This window comes from Microcebus murinus, chromosome 13 (assembly GCF_040939455.1).
Source record: "Microcebus murinus isolate Inina chromosome 13, M.murinus_Inina_mat1.0, whole genome shotgun sequence".
Lineage (NCBI taxonomy): Eukaryota > Metazoa > Chordata > Mammalia > Primates > Cheirogaleidae > Microcebus > Microcebus murinus.
The window spans coordinates 3,375,251-3,400,119 of NC_134116.1; the positions used below are offsets into that span (position 1 = coordinate 3,375,251).

Consider the following 24,869-nt stretch of genomic DNA (forward strand, 5'->3'; position numbering starts at 1 on the left):
TACCTCCAAGCCTGATGCCGCCGGTCTTTTAAGAGGGGTCGCCTCTCCGATCCCGGATGAGCCCCCAAAATGTTGGGCCGCAGAAATGTACAGCCCGTGTGGGGGAGAGACGACCGCTCAAAAAAAAAACTCAGAGTCCAGAGACTTGATGCAATAGCATGAGGTGGATTCATTTACCAGCGCGCGCAGGGGCAAGCCAGCTAAGGAAGCTGCCGCACCAGCCCTTTTTTCCTTAGGATTTTTATAGACAGAAACCACACGCAGGTGGCTAGGGGTCACAGGGTGGGGGGAAAGTTTCATGGGCTTTGACCTTGCACAAACATGTACCACATTAGCTAATGTCGGGAACTTCTAATCTTGGTCAGTAATTTCCAAGGACTAACGGCTAGGGAGTTACAGAGTGGCGCCAGCGAGGGGAGGGAGTAGGGTTGAGCGAGCGGAGTTTACAGAAGCAGAATGGCAGGTTAGATTTTTCTCCACATTAGAAAGAATTCTTGTTTGATGCAGGGCCTACTGATAAGTGACATGGTCTTACTGCATAGCTTGACAGACTATGAGATCACAGTTTGGTGCTTAAATATTTTAAATAATTCGATGGACTATTAGCAGGGAATAGTGTCATTATAAAGCTACTTCCTCTCTCCAAATATATACTCAAAAATTTTGCAAAAGGTAAATCATAATAATATTTTTCAATCAAGTTGTTTTGAGTAAGCTTTAATCCAGGGAATTATTTTGGAGATGTTGTTTTCCTATCATAAGAAAACTTCTGCTGCACAGAGAATAGGCATATCCATAACAAACTGGAAAATACAAGAATTTAAAATTTAAAAAGGTTATACGAACCTGTTCAAATATACAATGTGGTGCTCTCAACTGTTGTGAACTTAATTAAGATGTTTAATTTCTCTTGGCCTGAGGCCTCTCAATGGTTAAGAGATGGAATGAACAAAGGACACTGACACTTACTGAGAACCTAGTATGTGCTAAACACTTATAATCCTCTTAATTCCATCTTCACAGCTGGCTATAAAGGTGTTGGGATTGATTTAGCTGAGGCTCTGAGAAACAATTTGCTAGTCGGTCTTGGGATGGATAATTGTCTGTATAGGCTCTTTAAAAGTGTATGTTACTTGTAACTTTTCCAAAATAAATTCAGGACCCTGCACTTGCTATACTTACATATATTAGGTCCTGTAAACTGAGTATTTTTTAAATCTATAAATTTCAGCAACGTACCTTTTAGAATGATAAAGAAAAGAACATTTTTTATCTGAGGAATGTGAGAGCCCTGTAAATTATGAGGTCCAGAGAGGCACTGGAATGTGACAGCAGTCATCTCTGACTCCCCCTTGAGCTAGGGAATCACCTTGTGGGCTCTAGACTGACTGAAGCCAAGTGGCCATAAATTAACCTAACAAGACCATATGCTCCATACTGTAACTCGTGCCCAATAGTTCTCCAATGTATAGCCTACCACTAATCAATATTATTTCTACAAGCCAAAGACAATTCTTAACAAAGAATTTTTTCAATTGCCCCCTCTCCTGCTTTAAGAAAAAACAAACCCTAAGCCTCTCCTTTGTTCTCTGCAGAAGTTCCTGAGGTACCTGAGGAGCAATTCCAAGCTGTAGTCCTTACCCTTTGCCCACATAAACTCTCTATATTGATTTTGCTTCAGTTTCTTTCTTTAGATCAACAAGGGTGATCAAGCGAGACACCAATCTTACACCCACCTGTAGCAACAGGAAAAATATTCTCCGAGTTATAATGTCACCAAGAGGGTGGTCCTTCACGTAATTCTGGTGCATTAAATAAGGTCCCTTACCCAATAAAGTCAGCTTCTGGGCATCAATGGAAATAGACCTTAAGCACCAACTTCAATTTCCTATGCCTTGAAAACTTCAAGTCCCAGATTTACTGGAAGTAACTATTCTCGTCCATTGCCTGACAATATGCCAGTTCTCAATTTAGGAAACAAAATAGTTCACATGGTAATGATCATCAAACAATCTTTATGATATTCTAAGTTCTCATGTATGCAACAAAGAATCAAAATGCAAACCTATATCTCCCTTCAAAATAGCTGGCCCATGGGATATATACTCTTAGAGCCATCTCTGCTTTTGCCTTCTATTGGAAACACATTTCCTCGGGTGCCTGCTGGTACCTTTCTTCTCCTGAATTGAAACCTGGATTAAACAAAGAAATGAAGAAAGTATCCTAAGAGGCTCTTCTAATTTCCAGGATATGTATGCTGAAGATGGATATCTGAAATAATCTGGCTACATATTATCAGTAAGAACAATCGCACTAATTGTAAGGCAAATATTTGGTTCATTTCATCAGGTAGATATGCTGAGAGCCTACCATGCAGTAGTCACTGTGCATGGCAGTTAAGGTAGAATATTTTGTCAGGTACTGCCATACCCCCAAATGGCTGACCAAGTGTCATGATATATCCAAGTCTCAGGGGATCCTCAGGATGCATGCCTTTCTTTTTAAAACCAGAAAATTCCCCAGATGCTTTGATTTTCTCCTAACTCATCTCCTCCATTTACTCCTCCTGGCAACTCTCTACTCACCTGTGTGAGTTCTAGGAACATAAGTTAGAGCACAATACACGTCCAGGCTATTTTTCTCATCCACCACAAAATCCAAGTCTGTATTTCCTACACAAATGTCTTTATGTCTTGTGCTTCAAAAATGTTCTTCTCATTGTGAATATCCTGATAAACTAAATAGATTTTCACTCCAGGGATTTCCACTGGCTGTTCACTGTGAATAGAATATATTTTAACCAGACCTACTCAAATATTACCTCCATATAGTGGCTTTGTCTAGGGCTCTTACCCAGTTCTCTCTCTGTCCCTTTATTTGTCTTTATAGTACTACTCACTACATAGCATCAGGTTGTATGTTTGAGTTTGTTGGTCTATTGTCTGCATCACCTACTAAATTTTAACTATAGATACTATAATTCATGTGTTTTAGTCACCAAACCATTTCAGTACCTAGCAGCACTGCCCTTAAGCAGAAACTTAGTGAATATTGAGGGAATGGATGCGTTGTAATGATGGTAACTGTATCATCTATCTTTATCTGTTAGGTCATCAGTTTTTATTTCTAAAATGTTATAAGCAAAAGATGCCTATGATCCAATCTGGCATTCATGCCCCACCATTCTGTGCACCTGTCATGTTCCTGATTTTGCATTTTTCATTGTTAGTGTTTGTCAAGTATAGAGCTATAAACATGCATTATCATTTTGCTGTGGTAAGATCTCTTTCACAATTTTATTAACACTCACTAACATTCTATTAAGTAACAGTTAATTTAACTTACTAAATATGAGAAATTTTAACAAATGATTAATTGCTATTTTTTACTGTTAGAAAATCAATAACCCAAGATGGTTACCCACATCAATATCCTGGACATAATGTGGGATCAATATCTCCCTTAGACAAAAGAACATACATAAAATAGAAAAATCTCAGACTAGGTAAAGGAAGAAGTCATACATATATTGAAAATGTTAAGAAATGCCACAATCATAGTTGATGTATGTTTGAGAGAATAAGTGAAGGAAAAACAAATTGCCAGAATTGAGGTGACAAAAAGAGAAAAAGAGAGGCTGTATGAGTTAAATCACAAATAAAAATTCCCAAGGAAAGATCTGGACATAAAAAACTAGAAGAATTATCCAGAAACAGGATTTAATTATTTTGTCCTCTTTTTTTTTTTTTTTTTTTTGTTGTTGTTGTTTTTTGTTTTTTTTTTTTAATTTTTAATTTTTTTTTTATTTTGGCATATTATGGGGGTACAGATTTTAAGGTTTCAATAAATGCCCATTTCCCCCCTCCCCCCAAAAGTCTGAGTCTCCATCATGACCATCCCCCAGATGGTGCACATCTCACTCATTATGTATGTATATACCCGCCCCCCTCCCCCCTCCCACCTCCCCAATACCCTATTACTGTAGCACCTATGTGTCCACTTAGGTGCTACTCAGTTAATACCAGTTTGCTGGAGAATATATCTGGTGCTTGTTTTTCCAATCTTGGGATACTTCACTTAGTAGTATGGGTTCCAGCTCTAACCAGGAAAATATAAGATGTGCTATATCACCATTGTTTCTTAGAGCTGAATAGTACTCCATGGTATACATATACCACATTTTATTAATCCATTCTTGGATTGATGGGCACTTGGGCAGTTTCCACAGCCTTGCAATTATGAATTGTGCTGCTATAAACATTCGAGTGCAGGTGTCTTTTTTGTAGAGTGTCACTGGATCATTTGGTTAGATGCCCAGCAATGGGATTGCTGGATCAAATGGTAGATTCACTTGTATCGCTTTAAGGTATCTCCATATTGCTTTCCACAGAGGTTGAACTAGTTTGCAGTCCCACCAGCAGTGTACGAGTGTTCCTCTCTCTCCGCAACCACACCAGCATTTATTGTTTGGAGATTTTTTGATAAAGGCCATTCTCACTGGGGTTAAGTGATATCTCATTGTGGTTTTGATTTGCATTTCCCTGATGATTAGAGATGTTGAGCATTTCTTCATATGTTTGTTGGCCATTCTTCTGTCTTCTTTAGAAAAGTTTCTGTTCAAGTCCTTTGCCCACTTTTTAATGGGGTTATTTGATTTTTTCTTCCTAATATTCGTGAGTTCTAAGTATATTCTAGTTATCAGTCCCTTATAGGATGCAAAAATTTTCTCCCATTCTGTAGGTTGTCTGTTTACTTTCATGACTATTTCTTTGGCTGTGCAGAAGCTTTGGAGTTTGATCATGTCCCATTTATTTATTTTTGTTGCTGCTGTGATTGCCTTTGGGGACTTCTTCATAAACTCTTTGCCCAGGCCGATGTCTAGGAGAGTGTTTCCAACTTTTTCCTCTAGAGTTCTAATAGTTTCATATCTTAGGTTTAAGTCTGTTATCCAGCGTGAGTTGGTTTTTGTGAGAGGTGAAAGGTGTGGGTCCTGTTTTAGCCTTCTACAGGTGGCTATCCAGTTTTCCCAGCACCATTTATTGAAGAGAGATTCTTTTCCCCAGCGTATGTTTTTGTCTGCTTTGTCAAAGATTAGATGGCTATATGAGGATGGTTTTATATCAGGATTCTCACATCTGTTCCACTGGTCAACATTCCTGTTTTTGTGCCAATACCATATTGTTTTAATTACTACAGCTTTGTAGTATAGTTTGATATCTGGCATATTAATGCCTCCCATTTTGTTTTTGTTGCCTAGAATTGCTCTTGATATTCGGGGTCTTCTTTGGTTCCATATGAAGCGTAAAATTATTTTTTCTATATCTGTGAAGAATGCTGATGGGATTTTAATAGGTATTGCATTGAATCTGTAGATCAGTTTCGGTAATATAGACATTTTGATGATATTGAGTCTGCCGATCCACGAGCATGGTATGCATTTCCATCTGTTTACATCCTCTGCTATTTCCTTCCTCAGTGTTTCATAGTTCTCCCTGTAGAGGTCTTTTACGTCTTGGGTTAAATATATTCCTAGGTACTTTAATTTCTTTGTTGCTATTGTGAAGGGAATTGAGTCTTTGATTTGGTTCTCAATTAGATTGTTGTTGGCGTATATGAATGCCTCTGATTTCTGTGTATTGATTTTGTATCCTGAGACTTACTAAATTCATTGATCAGTTCCAGGAGTTTCTTGGTTGAATCCTTGGGGTTTTCTAGATACAATATCATATCATCAGCAAACAGTGAAAGTTTGATCTCTTCTGCCCCTATTTGGATACCTTTGATTCCATTTTCCTGTCTGATTGCTGTAGCCAAGACTTCCAGCACTATGTTGAACAGAAGTGGAGATAGTGGGCAGCCTTGTCTGGTTCCAGTTCTAAGTGGGAATGATTTCAATCTTTCCCCATTCAGTATGATGTTGGCTATGGGTCTGTCATATATGGCTTGTATCATTTTTAGGTATGTCCCTTCTATGCCTATTTTCTTAAGTGTTCATATCATGAAAGGGTGTTGAATTTTGTCAAAAGCTTTTTCTGCATCTATTGAAAAAATCATGTGGTCTTTGTTTTTGCTTCTGTTTATGTGGTGAATTGCATTTATAGATTTACGTATGTTGAACCATCCCTGCATCCCTGGGATGAAGCCCACTTGGTCGTGGTGGATTATTTTTTTGATAAGTGTCTGGATTCGGTTAGCTAAGATTTTGTTGAAAATTTTTGCATCTATATTCATTAGGGATATTGGTCTGTAGTTTTCTTTTTTTGTTGCATCCTTTCCTGGTTTTGGTATCAGAGTAATATTCGCTTCATAAAAGGTGTCGGGGAGGTTTCCGTTCTTCTCGATGTTGTGGAATAGTTTCTGCAAGATAGGTACTAGTTCTTCTTTGTAAGTGTGGTAAAATTCAGGTGTGAAGCCATCTGGACCGGGACTTTTCTTTTTAGGGAGATTTTTAATTGCTGTTTCTATTTCAGCTGTTGAGATTGGTCTGTTCAGGGAGTCTATTTCTTCCTGGTTGAGCCTAGGGAGGCTGTGTGTTTCTAGAAATTTGTCCATTTCCTCCACATTTTCCAGTTTGTGTGCATAAAGATTTTTGTAGTATTCATAAATTGTATGTTGTATCTCTTTGGGATCAGTTGTGATATCTCCTTTTTTATTCCTGATGGAGCTTATTAGAGATTTCTCTTTTCTGCTTTTCGTTAGCTTAGCCAATGGTGTGTCAATTATGTTTATTTTTTCAAAGAACCAACTTTTTGTTTTATTAATCTCCTGAATAGCTTTCCTGTTTTCAATTTCGTTTAGTTCTGATTTGATCTTGTTGATTTCACTTCTTCTACTGAGTTTGGGGTTGGTCTGTTCTTCTTTTTCCAGCTCTTTGAGTCGTTTCATTAGATTGTCTATTTGTGATCTTCTTGTCTTTTGGTTATAGGCATTTATGGAGATAAACTTTCCTCTCAGAACTGCTTTAGCTGTGTCCCAGAGGAGTTGATAACTTGTCTCTCCATTGTCGTTTTCATCATAGAACTTTTTTATTTCCGTCTTGATTTCTTCATTTACGAAGTAATCATTTAGTACTTGGTTGTTTAATTTCCATGTTTTTGTGTAGAAATGTGAGTTTCTGTTAGGGTTGATTTCTAGTTTTATTCCACTGTGATCTGAGAAGGTACATGGTATGATTTCTATTTTTTTAAATTTCTTGAGATTTTCTTTGTGTCCTAGGATATGGTCAATCTTAGAGAATGTCCCGTGAGCTAATGAGAAGAATGTATATTCAGTGGATTTTGGGTAGAATGTTCTGTAGATGTCTGTCAGTCCCAATTGTTCTAGAGTTTTGTTTACGTCCATTATTTCTTTATTAATTTTCTGTTCGGAGGATCTGTCTCGTGCCGTCAGTGGGGTGTTGAAATCTCCGGCGATTATGGAGTTGCTATTAATCCATTTACTTAGCTCCAGTAAGGTTTGCTTTATGAATCTGGGTGCACCTAAGTTGGGTGCATATATATTTAAAATTGTTATCTCTTCTTGTTGGTCTGTGCCCTACACCATTATATAATGACCCTCTTTGTCTTTCACTACTTTTGTTGGTTTAAAAACTAAATCGTCTGAAATTAGAACTGCCACACCAGCCTTCTTTTGGCTTCTATTTGCTTGGAATATTCATCTCCACCCTTTGATTTTTAGTCTATATGCATCCTTGCAGGTTAGATGTGTTTCCTGAAGACAGCATATACTTGGCCTGTATTTTCTTATCCATTCAGCCAGCCTATGTCTCTTGAGTGGAGAGTTTAAGCCATTCACATTTATTGAGAGAACTGATAGGTAAGGTAGATTACTGATCATTCTGTTGGGTTGGATGTTGTTGCTATGATTTCTGTCTTGAGCCATTGTAATATGTGGCCTTTAATATCTTTGGGTTTTGGTTGTTTTTATATTCATGGGTTATTATTATGATGTTCCGTGCATAACGCTGTTTTAAGTACTTCTTGTAGGGCTGGTCTTGTCTTGGTGAATTCTCTGAGCCTTTGCCTGTCTGAGAATGTTTTTATTTCTCCTTCATATACGAAGCTTAGTTTTGCAGGGAATAATATTCTAGGCTGGGCATTGTTTTGTTTCAAAAGAGTGAGAATGGGGCCCCAGTCTCTCCTTGCTTGTAAAGTCTCATTAGAGAAGTCTGATGTTATTCGAATTGGCTTTCCCTTGTATGTTACTTGCTTCTTTTGTCTTACAGCTCTTAGAAGGGCCTCTTTTGTTGATACTTTGGTCAGTCTGATGACTGCATGTCGTTACGTCTTCCTGTTTGCGTTGAATCTCCCAGGGGTCCTCTGAGCTTCTTGAACTTGTATATCAAGATTTTGAGCAAGGCCTGGGAAATTTTCCTCTATTATATCTTCAAACAGCTTGTCCAACCCTTGAGTGTTGTCTTCTTCCCCTTCTGGGTACCCTATGTCCCTCACGTTAGGTTTCTTCACATAATCCCACAGCTCTTGTAGGCTTTGCTCTTTTCTCTTGTTTCTCTGCTCTATTTCTGTGACTGATTTATTTAATTGGAGGGTGTTATCTTCAAGCTCTGAGATTCTTTCTTCTGCTCCATCTACCCTGTTCTTGAGACTTTCCACTGTATTTTGTAGTTCCTTGAATTGATTCTTCATTTCCAGGCGTTCGGTTACACTTTTCTTCAATGTGTCTATTTCTTTTCCCATATCCTGGAGACTTTTTGTGGTTTCTTTGTGTTGGTTATTGAGTTGTTGTTGTAGCTGGGTGAGTGTTCTTATGATCCACATACGAAATTCCTCTTCTGTCATATTGGTTGCCTGATTTTGGTCGGTGTCCGTTTCTAGGGGGCTGGTGCTCCTCTTTGGGGGTGTGTTTTCTGTTTGGTTCTTCATATTTCCTGAATTATTTTGCTGATTTCTTCCCATGTCGATCAGTTGTTGTTTCTTTCCTTAGGTTATTGTTTGGGTATTCACACACCTTGTTTAGTTTCTGAGGCGTTAGGTGGTGCCTGTGGGTGAAATTGGACCACTCCCTGTATATTGAGTCAGTGGGTGCCGTGGAAAGGCTGTGCAAGATGCCGTCCCTGTCAGTAGGTGGCGTTTGCTTGGAGGAACAGGCTATGCTGTTGATTTTGAGTCCTGTTATCAGCTCTGGTTCTGGGCGGAGCTGGGTTGGGTAAGCCTGCCCTCAGGCCGTTAGCAGGGGTCAAAGTTTTGTTCTCTGCTTCCAGGGAAAGCTGTCAGGGCGGGGCTAGAATGGTCCCGCTCAGCCAGAAAGTCTGTGTGTGGGGGTGGGGCTGTCTGAGACCCGCAGTCTGGAGCGGGCCTCGCTTCTTTCCACCCTCCCCAACTCCGCAGCTACTTCTGGGCCTCTGCCAGCAGGACAGACCACAAGCCACCAGGCCTCCCCGGACTGTGATGCCGGTGGGGAGGTTCCCTGCACAGGAACGCCACCTGGGTTGGGCGCACAGCCTCCTCCTGGGAGGAGGGTTGCCCTCTAGGATGCCATCCGCCCCTGGAGGCACACAGACCTCGGTAGGCTGTTCACGTATGACCCTTCTGTGCCCCGGGCAATGCTAGCCCTCGGTGCAGGGGATCTGGTCTGCAGGTCTGACCTCTGGGTCCCAGAGTTCAAACTGTATTCCCACCAGGGAGAGGATTTCTGGTCCTAGTTCACCCACAGGGAGCCCAAGCTGGGTCTATGTCTCTCATCCTCTGAGTCGGCACCGTTTTCCTGGGAACACGGTGCCAGTAGCACCTGGGAGGGCGGGCAGGGTCCCAAACGGGAAGGTCCCGTTCCCTGGAGGTGCCTCCAGCTGGTGGCTGTATTGTCTCTCTGGGCAGGCGCCGGTAGGGTCGGCGGAGGGGAGGAGGAGGCAATATGGCGCCTGCCGCGCGGCTCGGGTCCGTGCACACGGAGGTGCCCGGAGGAAGTTGGGAACCTGGTGCCACGTCTGCTACAGGCTCACTGTTGGCAGGTGGCGGCAGTCTCTTGGCTGGTGTCTGCAGGTCTCTCCACCCGCTGGATAGCCCACTAGCAGTCCCGAATGCAGGGGAGGGGAAACAGCAAATCCACCTACCCTTTCCGCTGGTCTCCGGGCTGCTCCGGTGGTCTCAGCCTCCAGTTCTTCTCCGCAGCCTCCTCCCGTGGAGTCTCCCGGGGTCTCAGGTACCCCTCCTTCAGGCCCTTGTCCGCTGTATGCTCGTCTTCTTGCTTCTTTCCTCTAGTTTCTGCTAAAATCTGTCTTTTCTGCAGAGACCCTCTGTCTGGCGGTGTTATTCGTCCGCCATCTTGCTCCGCCCCCCCTCTTTTTGATTTCTTTATTCTAAACTGTTAACATTTAATTTTAATTTCGTTGTTTTATTTATGTAAATTTGAAACTTTATAAGCTATAAACCAAGTCTATCTTGCTGTTCACACTTGCTTTTCTAGTGGAACATATTTGCAATTCCTTGACTCTGTTGCAATCAGCAATATGACATCTAACTATAGGAGAAAAAAAAATCCTCTGTAATCACAAAATGCTCCCACCTAGTCCCAAATAGGGATAAGCCTGATATTTTTCAGAAAGGTAATAATTATGCAATCTGATTTGAATGAGATATTTTAAGGCATTCAACAAATAAATTTTGAGGATATTGAAATAATAAGAAATTTGTAACAGGAATACAGGTTCTAAATCTGATCCAATCAACATTCAATAGTTACTTTCACATCAATGAATACTACTTTTAATATTTGAAAAATGAAAGTACCAGTGACTAAATTTATAGAATTCATGTTGTGAAAGGAATAAGAAATGAAGTAATGTGAAGAACAGTTTGCATAATTTATAGCATCTCAAAGATGGCTATATAAAGAGAATATATACATATACATTCCTATATGGAGAGGAGATGCACACACACAAAATGTAATCTCCATTCTTCTGATATAGTTCTCTTATAACATTTTTTATATTAATAGCTTCTAGCTGTGGAAAACAGAATAAACAAAATGCATATTATGTAATCTGTGAACTTTATTGTGTTTACTTATAAAAAGAAGACTGTATTTGAAAATTCATTCATTCTGAGTTCTACGGGGCTTCAGAAAGTGGAGACACCACTATGGAACAGAGACTATTCAAATAATAGTTTGATTTCAGGGGGAACTTATGGGTCATACAATATTTTACAGTTCAAAGACAATGATACCAGATGGTGGGCACATTTTTAGGAAAGGCACAAAAGTGCCTTTAAAGAACATGAGAGGCTGAATCTCAAGCAGAGATGAAGGTTAAGGTTGAACTGGCTGGAGCCTGCTGGGGAAGACCAGAAATTAAAGCTGTAGAAGATGACTAGGTGGTTATGAAATTGGAAGGCAGGGATTCCTATCTTCCTCAGTTCCTGTGCCTTGTTGATAATTCATGAGTGATGTGTCTGACCAGCAGATATCTAGGAAGGAATGCTTTAGTTATCTTATTTATCTTTGCTGCCTATGGTGCTAGACTTTATATGAAGAGGCTGCACTTGTATCTATGACTTGCTGACAAGTCAAGGCACATTCAGAAAGAGAACATTCAATTCAGATATTGAAATTGATGTAACAAAAGGTGCAGTGTTGAAGGAAAAAGTTTATTCTATAATATATTAATTCCTTTCTAATCTTCTGTTTATTTCCTTTTTTGTGTTTATTTTTCTTTCAAGGAAGTTCAAGCAGTAAGTTTTCATAGAGAAATGGAATCACACATCAAATGATTTTATTTTCTTGGGGTTGTTTCCCCCAAATCAAATTGGCCTTCTTCTCTTGTTCCTTATTATCATCATATTCTTCCTTGCCTGCGTGGGTAACTTGGCCATGATTCACCTCATATGTGTGGATCCCCGTCTCCACACACTGATTACTTTCTGCTCAGCCAGCTCTCCCTCATGGACCTGATGTGCATCTCCACCCCCATCTCCAAGATGGCTTTCAACTTCCTCTCTGGCCAGAAAGGCATCTCCTTCCTGGGATGTGGTGTGCAAAACTTCTTCTTCCTGACCATGGCTTGTTCTGAAGGCTTTCTCTTGGTGTCCATGGCCTACAACTGGTACGTGGCCATCTGCCACCCCCTCCATTATCCCATCCGCATGAGTAACAGGATGTGTGTGAAGCTGATCACAGGATCTTGGACAGTGGGGTCCACCAACTCCTTGGCTCACTCAGTCTACATCCTCTGTACCTTACTGCAGGTCTAGGGCCATTGATCATTTCTTCTGTGATGTCCCAGCCATGTTGCCTCTTGCCTGTATGGACACCTGGGTCCATGAGTACATGTTTTTTGTGAGCACCACCTTTTTTCTCATTTTGTGAGCACCACCTTATTTCTCATCTTCCTTGTTATCCTGCTTCCTCTGGCCAGGTCCTATTTGCTGTCTACTGTATGCACTCAAAAAAAGGAAGAAAAAAGGCCTTCACCAACTGTTCAGCCCATTTAACTGTAGTGGTTTTTTTTATGTGCACCTTTTGCTTACACCTCTCTTCAACCCAGGAATCTCCACTCATGAACAGAAGAAAAGATCCTGGTGGTCTTCTACACCAGGGGTCCTCAAACTTATTAAACAAGGGGCCAGTTCACTGTCCCTCAGATCGTTGAAGGGCCGGACTATAGTTTAAAGAAAACTATGAACAAATTCCTATGCATACTGCACATATCTTATTTTGAAGTAAAAATGAAACGGGCAAAAACACCCACATGTGGCCCGCAGGCTGTAGTTTGAGGACGCCTGTTCTACCTCATCCTCACCCCGATGTGTTTGTGTCTATGTGTATGTGTATGGTGTATAAAAATCTGTGTATGATGTATACAATATTGATAGTGGAATGAGAAGTAGCATTGAAAATAAGCCTGCTAAAACGGTGTTTGTGAGTTTGCTTATCTATTTTGCTCATTTTTAGAATGTGCATCTTAAGTGTAATTGACATTTGGAGTCCATTTTATACTTTTGCAAACTTTTCAGAGACAGCTTATTTGACTTAGGATTTTTCTTATTTCAATAGAAATATTGAAATGAAATAACTTGAATAAGGTTATGAGTATGATCCATATTAATTTCTACATTCAAGTTAATAAGGCTATATATTTAAAGGACCTCCACAAAGTTATTTGTAGTTATAATTAAGTTATTTACTTAAAGGAAGGGAGATACATTGTCGGAACATAGGACTAGGAGATGTGTAAGGTTTAGGAGATTGTAGGGCTTTGCATTGAAGGAAGCTGTGAGGGTGTTAGTTCACAGACCAGAAGCTGCCTAGCAACAGGAGGGCATCTCACCGATTAGGGGCATATGCAAGACAACGCCTGTCTCAAGACCTGGAGGCCAACACCAAATACTTGTGTAAGACAGAGCTCAGCATGGGGTCACAGGCTAAGGACTGATCAAAGAGTACCAGCCCAGCAGACACCTGCAGCTAAAGCCAATTAGCCTCAAAGACAGTTCCTGGGGCGGAACAAGATGGCGGACGAATAACACCGCCAGACAGAGTGTCTCTGCAGAAAAGACAGATTCTAGCAGAAATTAGAGGAAAGAAGCAAGAAGACGAGCATACAGCAGACAAGGGCCAGAAGGAGGGGTACCTGAGAACCCGGGAGACTCCAAGGGAGGAGGCTGCGGAGGAGAACTGGAGGCTGAGACCACCGGAGCAGCCTGGAGACCAGCAGCAGGGGTAGGTGGATTTACTGTTTCCCCTCCCCTGCATTCGGGACTGCTGGTGGGCTCCCCAGCGGGTGGAGAGACCTGCAGACACCAGCCCAGAGACCGCCGCCGCCTGCCAACGGTGAGCCTGTAGCAGACGTGGCACCAGGTTCCCAACTTCCTACGGGCACCTCCGTGTGCACGGACCCGAGCCGCGCGGCAGGCGCCATATTGCCTCCTCCTCCCCTCCGCCGACCCTACCGGCGCCTGCCCAGAGAGACAATACAGCCACCAGCCGGAGGCACCTCCAGGGAACAGGACCTTCCCGTTTGGGACCCCACCCTCCCTCCCAGGTGCTGCTGGGACCATGTTCCCTGGAAAACGGTGCCGACTCAGAGGCTGAGAGACATAGACCCAGCTTGGGCTCCCTGTGGGTGAACTAGGACCGGAAATCCTCTCCCTGGTGGGAATACAGTTTGAACTCTGGGACCCAGAGGTCGGACCTGCAGACCAGATCCCCTGCACCAAAGGCTAGCATTGCCCGGGGCACAGAAGGGTTATACATGAACAGCCTACGGAGGTGTGTGTGCCTCCAGGGGCGGATCGGTGTTCTAGAGGGCAACCCTCCTCCCAGGAGGAGGCCGTGCGCCCAACCCAGGTGGCGTTCCTGTGTAGGGAACCTCCCCGCCGGCATCACAGTCCGGGGAGGCCTGGTGGCTTGTGGTCTGTCCTGCTGGCAGAGGCACAGGAGTAGCTGCGGAGTTGGGGAGGGTGGAAAGAAGCGAGGCCCGCTCCAGACTGCGGGTCTCAGACAGCCCCACCCCCACACACAGACTTTCTGGCTGAGCGGGACCTTTTCCAGCCCCGCCCTGACAGCTTTCCCTGGAAGCAGAGAACGAAACTTTGACCCCTGCTAACGGCCTGAGGGCAGGCTTACCCAACCCAGCTCCGCCCAGAACCAGAGCTGATAACAGGACTCAAAATCAACAGCATAGCCTGTTCCTCCAAGCAAATGCCACCTACTGACAGGGACGGCATCTTGCACAGCCTTTCCACGGCACCCACTGACTCAATATACAGGGAGTGGTCCAATTTCACCCACAGGCACCACCTAACGCCTCAGAAACTAAACAAGGTGTGTGAATACCCAAACAATAACCTAAGGAAAGAAACAACAACTGATCGACATGGGAAGAAATCAGCAAAATAACTCAGGAAATATGAAGAACCAAACAGAAAACACACCCCCAAAGAGGAGCACCAGCCCCCTAGAAACGGACACCGACCAAATTCAGGCAACCAATATGACAGAAGAGGAATTTCGTATGTGGATCATAAGAACACTCACCCAGCTACAACAACAACTCAATAACCAACACAAAGAAACCACAAAAAGTCTCCAGGATATGGGAAAAGAAATAGACACATTGAAGAAAAGTGTAACCGAACTCCTAGAAATGAAGAATCAATTCAAGGAACTACAAAATACAGTGGAAAGTCTCAGGAACAGGGTAGATGAAACAGAAGAAAGAAACTCAGAGCTTGAAGATAACACCCTCCAATTAAATAAATCAGTCACAGAAATAGAGCAGAGAAACAAGAGAAAAGAGCAAAGCCTACAAGAGCTGTGGGATTATGTGAAGAAACCTAATGTTAGGGTCATAGGGTTACCAGAAGGGGAAGAAGACAACACTCAAGGGTTGGACAAGCTGTTTGAAGATATAATAGAGGAAAATTTCCCAGGCCTTGCTCAAAATCTTGATATACAAGTTCAAGAAGCTCAGAGGACCCCTGGGAGATTCAACGCAAACAGGAAGACGTAACGACATGCAGTCATCAGACTGACCAAAGTATCAACTAAAGAGGCCCTTCTAAGAGCTGTAAGACAAAAGAAGCAAGTAACATACAAGGGAAAGCCAATTCGAATAACATCAGACTTTTCTAATGAGACTTTACAAGCAAGGAGAGACTGGGGCCCCATTCTCACTCTTTTGAAACAAAACAATGCCCAGCCTAGAATATTATTCCCTGCAAAACTAAGCTTCGTATATGAAGGAGAAATAAAAACATTCTCAGACAGGCAAAGGCTCAGAATTCACCAAGACAAGACCAGCCCTACAAGAAGTACTTAAAACAGCGTTATGCACGGAACATCATAATAATAACCCACGAATATAAAAACAACCAAAACCAAAAGATATTAAAGGCCACATATTACAATGGCTCAAGACAGAAATCATAGCAACAACATCCAACCCAACAGAATGATCAGTAATCTAACTTACCTATCAGTTCTCTCAATAAATGTGAATGGCTTAAACTCTCCACTCAAGAGACATAGGCTGGCTGAATGGATAAGAAAATACAGGCCAAGTATATGCTGTCTTCAGGAAACATATCTAACCTGCAAGGATGCATATAGACTAAAAATAAAAGGGTGGAGATCAATATTCCAAGCAAATAGAAGCCAAAAGAAGGCTGGTGTGGCAGTTCTAATTTCAGACGATTTAGTTTTTAAACCATCAAAAGTAGTATAAGACAAAGAGGGTCATTATATAATGGTGAAGGGCACAGCCCAACAAGAAGAGATAACAATTTTAAATATATATGCACCCAACTTAGGTGCACCCAGATTCATAAAGCAAACCTTACTGGAGCTAAGCAAATGGATTAATAGCAACTCCATAATCGCCGGAGATTTCAACACCCCACTGACGGCACGAGAAAGATCCTCCGAACAGAAAATTAATAAAGAAATAATGGACGTAAACAAAACTCTAGAACAATTGGGACTGACAGACATCTACAGAACATTCTACCCAAAATCCACTGAATATACATTCTTCTCATCAGCTCACGGGACATTCTCTATGATTGACCATGTCCTAGGACACAAAGAAAATCTCAAGAAATTTAAAAAAATAGAAATCATACCATGTACCTTCTCAGATCACAGTGGAATAAAACTAGAAATCAACCCTAACAGAAACTCACATTTCTACACAAAAACATGGAAATTAAACAACCTCCTACTAAATGATTACTTCATAAATGAAGAAATCAAGACGGAAATAAAAAAGTTCTATGAAGAAATCGACAATGGAGAGACAAGTTATCAACTCCTCTGGGACACAGCTAAAGCAGTTCTGAGAGGAAAGTATATCTCCATAAATGCCTATAAGCAAAAGACAGGAAGATCACAAATAGACAATCTAATGAAACGACTCAAAGAGCTGGAAAAAGAAGAACAGACCAACCCCAAACTCAGTAGAAGAAGTGAAATCAACAAGATCAAATCAGAACTAAACGAAATTGAAAACAGGAAAGCTATTCAGGAGATTAATAAAACAAAAAGTTGGTTCTTTGAAAAAATAAACATAATTGACACACCATTGGCTAAGCTAACAAAAAGCAGAAAAGAGAAATCTCTAATAAGCTCCATAAGGAATAAAAAAGGAGATATCACAACTGATCCCAAAGAGATACAAGATACAAATTATGAATACTACAAAAGTCTTTATGCACACAAACTGGAAAATGTGGAGGAAATGGACAAATTTCTAGAAACACACAGCCTCCCTAGGCTCAACCAGGAAGAAATAAATTCCCTGAACAGACCAATCTCAACAGCTGAAATACAAACAGCATTAAAAATCTCCCTAAAAAGAAAAGTCCCGGTCCAGATGGCTTCACAACTGAATTTTACCATACTTACAAAGAAGAACTAGTACCTATCTTGCAGAAACTATTCCACAACATCGAGAAGAACGGAAACCTCCCCGACACCTTTTATGAAGCGAATATTATTCTGATACCAAAACCAGGAAAGGATGCAACAAAAAAAAGAAAACTACTGACCAATATCCCTAATGAATATAGATGCAAAAATTTTCAACAAAATCTTAGCTAACCGAATCCAGACACTTATCAAAAAAATAATCCACCACGACCAAGTGGGCTTCATCCCAGGGATGCAGGGATGGTTCAACATATGCAAATGTATAAATGCAATTCACCACAGAAACAGAAGCAAAAACAAAGACCACATGATTTTTTCAATAGATGCAGAAAAAGCTTTGGACAATATTCAACACCCTTTCATGATACGAACACTTAAGAAAATAGGCATAGAAGGGACATACCTAAAAATGATACAAGCCATATATGACAGACCCATAGCCAACATCATATTGAATGGGGAAAAATTGAAATCATTCCCACTTAGAACTGGAACCAGACAAGGCTGCCCACTATCTCCACTTCTGTTCAACATGGTGCTGGAAGTCTTGGCTACAGCAATCAGACAGGAAAATGGAATCAAAGGTATCCAAATAGGGGCAGAAGAGATCAAACTTTCACTGTTTGCTGATGATATGATATTGTATCTAGAAAACCCCAAGGATTCAACCAAGAAACTCCTGGAACTGATCAATGAATTTAGTAAAGTCTCAGGATACAAAATCAATACACAGAAATCAGAGGCATTCATATACGCCAACAACAATCTAATTGAGAACCAAATCAAAGACTCAATTCCCTTCACAATAGCAACAAAGAAATTAAAGTACCTAGGAATATACTTAACCATGGACGTAAAAGACCTCTACAGGGAGAACTATGATACACTGAGGAAGGAAATAGCAGAGGATGTAAACAGATGGAAATCCATACCATGCTCGTGGATTGGCAGACTCAATATCATCAAAATGTCTATACTACCCAAACTGATCTACAGATTCAATGCAATACCTATTAAAATCCCATCAGCATTCTTCACAGATATAGAAAAAATAATTTTACACTTCGTATGGAATCAAAGAAGACCCCGAATATCAAGAGCAATTCTAGGCAACAAAAACAAAATGGGAGGCATTAATATGCCAGATATCAAACTATACTACAAAGCTGTAGTAATTAAAACAATATGGTATTGGCACAAAAACAGGAATATTGACCAGTGGAACAGATGTGAGAATCCTGAAATAAAACCATCCTCATATAGCCATCTAATCTTTGACAAAGCAGACAAAAACATACGCTGGGGAAAAGAATCCCTCTTCAATAAATGGTGCTGGGAAAACAGGATAGCCACCTGTAGAAGGCTAAAACAGGACCCACACCTTTCACCTCTCACAAAAACCAACTCATGCTGGATAACAGACTTAAACCTAAGATATGAAACTATTAGAACTCTAGCAAACAGTTGGAACCACTCTCCTAGACATTGGCCTGGGCAAAGAGTTTATGAAGAAGTCCCCAAAGGCAATCACAGCAGCAACAAAAATAAATAAATGGGACATGATCAAACTCCAAAGCTTCTGCACAGCCAAAGAAATAGTCATGAAAGTAAACAGACAACCTACAGAATGGGAGAAAATTTTTGCATCCTATGCATCCTATAAGGGACTGATAACTAGAATATACTTAGAACTCACGAAAATTAGGAAGAAAAAATCAAATAACCCCATTAAAAAGTGGGCAAAGGACTTGAACAGAAATTTTTCTAAAGAAGACAGAAGAATGGCCAACAAACATATGAAGAAATGCTCAACATCTCTACTCATCAAGGAAAAGCAAATCAAAACCACAATGAGATATCACTTAACCCCAGTGAGAATGGCCTTTATCAAAAAATCTCCAAACAATAAATGCTGGTGTGGTTGCGGAGAGAGAGGAACACTCCTACAGTGCTGGTGGGACTGCAAACTTGTTCAACCTCTGTGGAAAGCAATATGGAGATACCTTAAAGCGATACAAGTGAATCTACCATTTGATCCAGCAATCCCATTGCTGGGCATCTACCCAAATGATCCAGTGACACTCTACAAAAAAGACACCTGCACTCAAATGTTTATAGCAGCACAATTCATAATTGCAAGGCTGTGGAAACTGCCCAAGTGCCCATCAATCCAAGAATGGATTAATAAAATGTGGTATATGTATACCATGGAGTACTATTCAGCTCTAAGAAACAATGGTGATATAGCACATCTTATATTTTCCTGGTTAGAGCTGGAACCCATACTACTAAGTGAAGTATCTCAAGAATGGAAAAACAAGCACCAGATATATTCTCCAGCAAACTGGTATTAACTGAGTAGCACCTAAGTGGACACATAGGTGCTACAGTAATAGGGTATTGGGCAGGTGGGAGGGGGGAGGGGGGCGGGTATATACATACATAATGAGTGAGATGTGCACCATCTGGGGGATGGTCATGATGGAGACTCAGACTTTTCGGGGGTGGGGGGGAAATGGGCATTTATTGAAACCTTAAAATCTGTACCCCCATAATATGCCAAAATAAAAAAAAATAAAAAAATAAAAAAAAAGACAGTTCCTACTTCACTCCTGAGCACATGTCTTAGTTAAACTAGATAAAGAAATATATAGCCTCTATATTTCTGTATGGCTTTTCTGCTAATTGACAATTATATCTTTAACTTATATATACTCAGCTAGGCCTTCTCTTAACTTAGGGCTTAGAAGTTTTCTTAGAAAAATTATGTAACCATTTCCTCACATAGATAGAATTAATTAAGGGATCACTATAAACTTTTGGGGAGCCTTGAATCCTAAACAAACTATCTGTACACATAAATCTGTAACCACTGCAACTAATTACTGCACCAATAAATACTGATGTGGGACTTCACTCAGGGCCTCATAGTTCACGGGAATACTGGAGGAACCCTGATTTCCCCATCACTTTAAATTATACTTTGTCTCTGTCTCTATTATTTCTCTGTCTCTATTACTTCCAAATCCCTTGTGATGATCCTGCCTGGGCCTGTTTTGCTGGGAGAATAGCTATCTCCAGCAATAAATGACTGGGTAGCTACAATATACAACATATAAACTGGAAATATAAATCAGATTTTAGCTATGATATGTAAAATATGACTTTGCACAAGTGGACGTTCTGTGCTAATATATTTAATGTTGTATTTAATAAAAGTTTTACTATCATTATTTTACTAATACACTCAAGTTACTTCAAGTCTATCCATAAAGGGGTATATGTAGGCATTCTGATGTTTATGGAAAAAAAATTTAAGTCGGAAGGATCCATCCCTTTCAATTATTGCCCAAATTCATGCTCTCAATAACTTTCTCTGGCTTCTTAATACCTTTTTAAGTGTTTTCATGTCTTTAGTCTAGTTCAAACTTAAAATCTATTCTATGCATTGCCATATAAGTTATTTCTCTAAAATACAGATTTGATCTTGTCATTCCACAATCTCTGATTACCTACTGGATTTGAAATACCTTGCAACATTAAATTTATATTCAAATGCTTTTTAAAATGTACATCATATCTGTTAATCTTTTTCTATCACTCACCCTACAAACTTAATGTCATAGTTTCTTTAGACCTCTAGCCTCTCCCTACAGTCCTCTATTCCTCTACATGGCTGAAACATAGACCAGTTTCCACTCCAGGAAAATTCTGTTCCACATATCTTATGACTTCCAATATGACTTGTACCTTTTCCTTAAGGAAGAACTCAAAATTCATATCCAAGCAGCCATGATTATACACAAATATTGTTCCAGCTATTTGATGGGCCGAGGTGGAGGGAATCTCTTGAGCTGAAGAGTTTAGATCCAGTATGGAACTCTAAAAAGCAAAACAACAACTACAACAACAAAACACCTGACATCTCAGCTTCTTGCATCCACATCTGGCCTCTCCTTCCCCCAAACCTCCACTCTAGTAGTGCTTATTGTAACATATTTTATTGACACTAGTTCATGTCTATGCCTATGTCTCCTGTTAAATTTAATCTCATAGAATACTTTAATAATTGTAATAATTTGGATGATAATACCTGCTAATATTTACTAACAGTAAATGCTTCCCCTGCATATATGAGTTATCCTTCTCTATAACACTATGATTCTGGTATTTGTCCCATGGTGAGTGAGCACTTTGAGGCTTGGTAAGTCAAAATGAATAAACTAGAAAGAAAAAAAAAACTGCCTTAGGTCAGAGAGCTGGGAAGGGAAACACTCAATTTGGAAGGCAGTTTTCCAATTTGAAGGCAGCCTCATCAGGGCTGAGGCTCTGAGTCTCCATGTTACCCACCTCTGCATGAACTAGAGCATTAGGATTTTATCTGGGAGCCCCCAAGAAGAATGGAGTGCTGTGCCATGCACTGCTGGTGGCATTTGTGTTTGTAGTGTGTTCTTTGTGCTTATGTGATGCAAATTCAAGGAAATTGTAAACATGCTACATGACAGATCCAACAGAAAACAGAAGCAGATAATTTCTCTACAAAAAGTTGAGGGTTCATTGCTTAGTGCTTTCTTTTACTTATTCAAATGAGTGGGACCCAGATTCCTCCATCTATCATAGATTTCATTCATTATTTACTACAAGTATCAGATTCTCTTCTTGAATTTAAAGAATATGTATTCTTTTTCCTCCCATTTTGATTTCTAGGATTATTTTTTGTGTATTGCTTTTGAGTTTTTAGACATTCTACATTCTTTCCATATAAAAATTCACCAATGGTATGAGTCTTCATTTAGTAAAAAGTGTAATATATCCTTATATATCCTAGAAAAATTATTAGTCTGTGTACAACAACAATAAACAATAACAATGATGATGGGATAACACCAAGCTAAAAAATAGCCTCTGTCACCTCTTACCTGGTGATAACCTGCATTTATCATCAGGTAAATGCAATTGGGAGGTTGCTGGAGTTTTCACCCTGATTTACTCCTTATAATTCAAGGCATGCACTGAACCCTTCCTATGTGATATGATTCTTGTTTCTGTGGGTAAAGCAATGGACAAATAGATACATTCTTTTACCTTGTGGAGCCCAGATGCTGGTGTGAGGTGTACACACGTAAGAACACATTGCACAGTCATGCTGGGCAGTGGCGATGTCAAGGAGAAGACTGTTCCGTGATTTATCTCACAGAGCAGGCAGAGAAGCCACTCAGACATGATGAAAGGGTTGGCCATGTTAACCTCAAGGATTACCCCCCAGGACCTCTGAAGACTGAGGAAGGAGAGCAGCAGGAGGCAGTGAGGAGAGAGGGGTAGAACACATAGATCAGGGCTGTGCCAGGACCAGGGCAGAGCAAAGAATCTGGGCTTTATTCTAAATGAAGCAGAAGCCTTGCAGAGAAATATTTTCTGAAGTGCAACCATTTTCTTCATCTTGGCCAGTCAATGGGAGCAAACGATAGGCAAATATCTGAAAATGTGACAAAATGGAAACCTGTGTCACAGCCACTACTTCCAAAGAATGCCAGGTAGAGCCCATAAAAGCCCATTTAAAAAGCCCATAAAAGGTATTTCTTTTCTTTTAAATTTTAGTTTTGGGTTTGTTGCTGTTTGTTTTTAAGCCAGAGTCTCGCTCTGTGGCCCCCGCTAGAGTGCAGTGGCAGCATCATAGCTCACTGCAACCTCCAACTCCTGGGCTCAAGTGATCCTCCTGCCTCAGCCTCCAGAGTAGCTGGGACTACAGACATGTGCTATGACAATGGGCAAATTTTTCTATTTTTAGTAGAGATAGGCCTGGATCTTGCTTAGGCTGCTCTTGTACTCCTGAGCTCCAGTGAACCTCCTACCTAGGCCTCCCAGAGTGCTAGGATTGTAGGAGTGACCTACTGTGTGTGGCTATAAATTTTAGCTTTAATTCTTGTAGAACTCTTGAACTCTAAATGGCTTTGAGAAATCACAGTTATTTGCATCTACTGAAATACTATTCTATAGCATAGTATAATTAATAGAGTAAATAATATACAGTTGGCCTTTGAACCACGTGGGTTTGAACTATGCAGCCCTTGCCTCTTAGGAGTCAAAATTATCTACATCTCCTCAAATATTGTTCTATAGCATAGCAGGACAAGTTAAGGAGTTAATAATACACAGTTATTCCTTGACCAACAGGGGTTTGAACTATGCAGTCTCACTTCACGGATTCTTCAGGGCAGACTGCAGGACTTGAATATGTGTGGATTTTGTTACACGTGAAGGGTCCTGGAACCAATTCCCCACATACACTGAGGGGTGACTATAGTGCAGATTGTAAAATAGCTAGAAGAGAGGGTTTTAATGTTCTAATTACAAATAAATAATAAATGCTTAAGATGATGAATATGTTTATTACCCTGGTTCAATCATTACACAACATACACATGCATGAAACATCACATTGTGCCCCATATACATGTACAAATAATTTTTTTAATAGATGAACAAAGAGGCTCTTTCAGTCATGAGGCCAGATGCTGCATTTTTTTTTGTTATTGTTCTTCCTCAATCTCCTTTCCATTTCCAAGAACAAATCAGCCAACAATCAGAGTAAAACAGGAAAGGGGTCTTATTATGACACTTCTTGATGAAGCGGCCAATGATGTTGAGGTTGCAAACTTGTTCAAATTAAAAGGTTCCAGCCTGGGACAGAAAAGTATGCTCATGGACCACCCCCTTGGAGGGATAGATAATTATTCAAAAATTAGATCCTGCTAGTTTTTCCAAAGCAAAATCTTTCATAGGCCATTGTTTCTATTTTACTTTTAATTGAAAAATAATAATTGTATATATTTAGAGGGTACAATGTGATGTCTTGATATTTTTCTATAATGTTTTAACATAATGGTTAAAACAGGATGATTAAGAAACATTACTTCACTCATATTTTCTGTGATGAAAACATTTAAAATCCACTTTTAGCCACTTTGAAATTTATAATATATTATCGTTTATTATAGTCACCATTCTGTGTAATAGATCACTAAAGCTTATTCCTTTGGTCTGACTGAAACTTTGTACCTTTTGATCAACATCTCTCCTTTTTCCTACCCACCCCTGTCCCCTGCCTCTGGTAAACATTCTTTTACTCTCTACTTTTATGAGTTCAACTTCCTTAGATTCTACATGTAAGTGAGAAGATGTGGTATTTGTATTTCTGTGCCTGGCCTATTTTATTTAGCATAATATCCCTCAGACTAATCCATTTTCAAACAAATGACAATATCTCTCCCTTTATTGAAGGCTCAGTACCATCCCATTATGTATATATGCCACCTTTTCCGTATACCTTCATCTGAGGATGGACACCTAGTTTGCTTCCAAATCTTAGCTATTGTGAATAATGGTGCAATAAACATGGGAGTGTAGATATCTCGTTTGCATACAAATTTTTATTCGTTTTGAAATATATTCACAAGTGAAATTACAGGATCATATGGTAATTC

At 40.3% G+C, this 24,869-nt stretch overlaps 1 pseudogene; it reads left to right on the top strand.

Moving 5' to 3' along the window:
• The first annotated feature begins 456 nt into the window (after nt 1–456).
• Nucleotides 457–12,572, top strand: LOC105867751 (olfactory receptor 2L13-like; annotated as a pseudogene).
• Nucleotides 12,573–24,869: the final 12,297 nt, after the last annotated feature.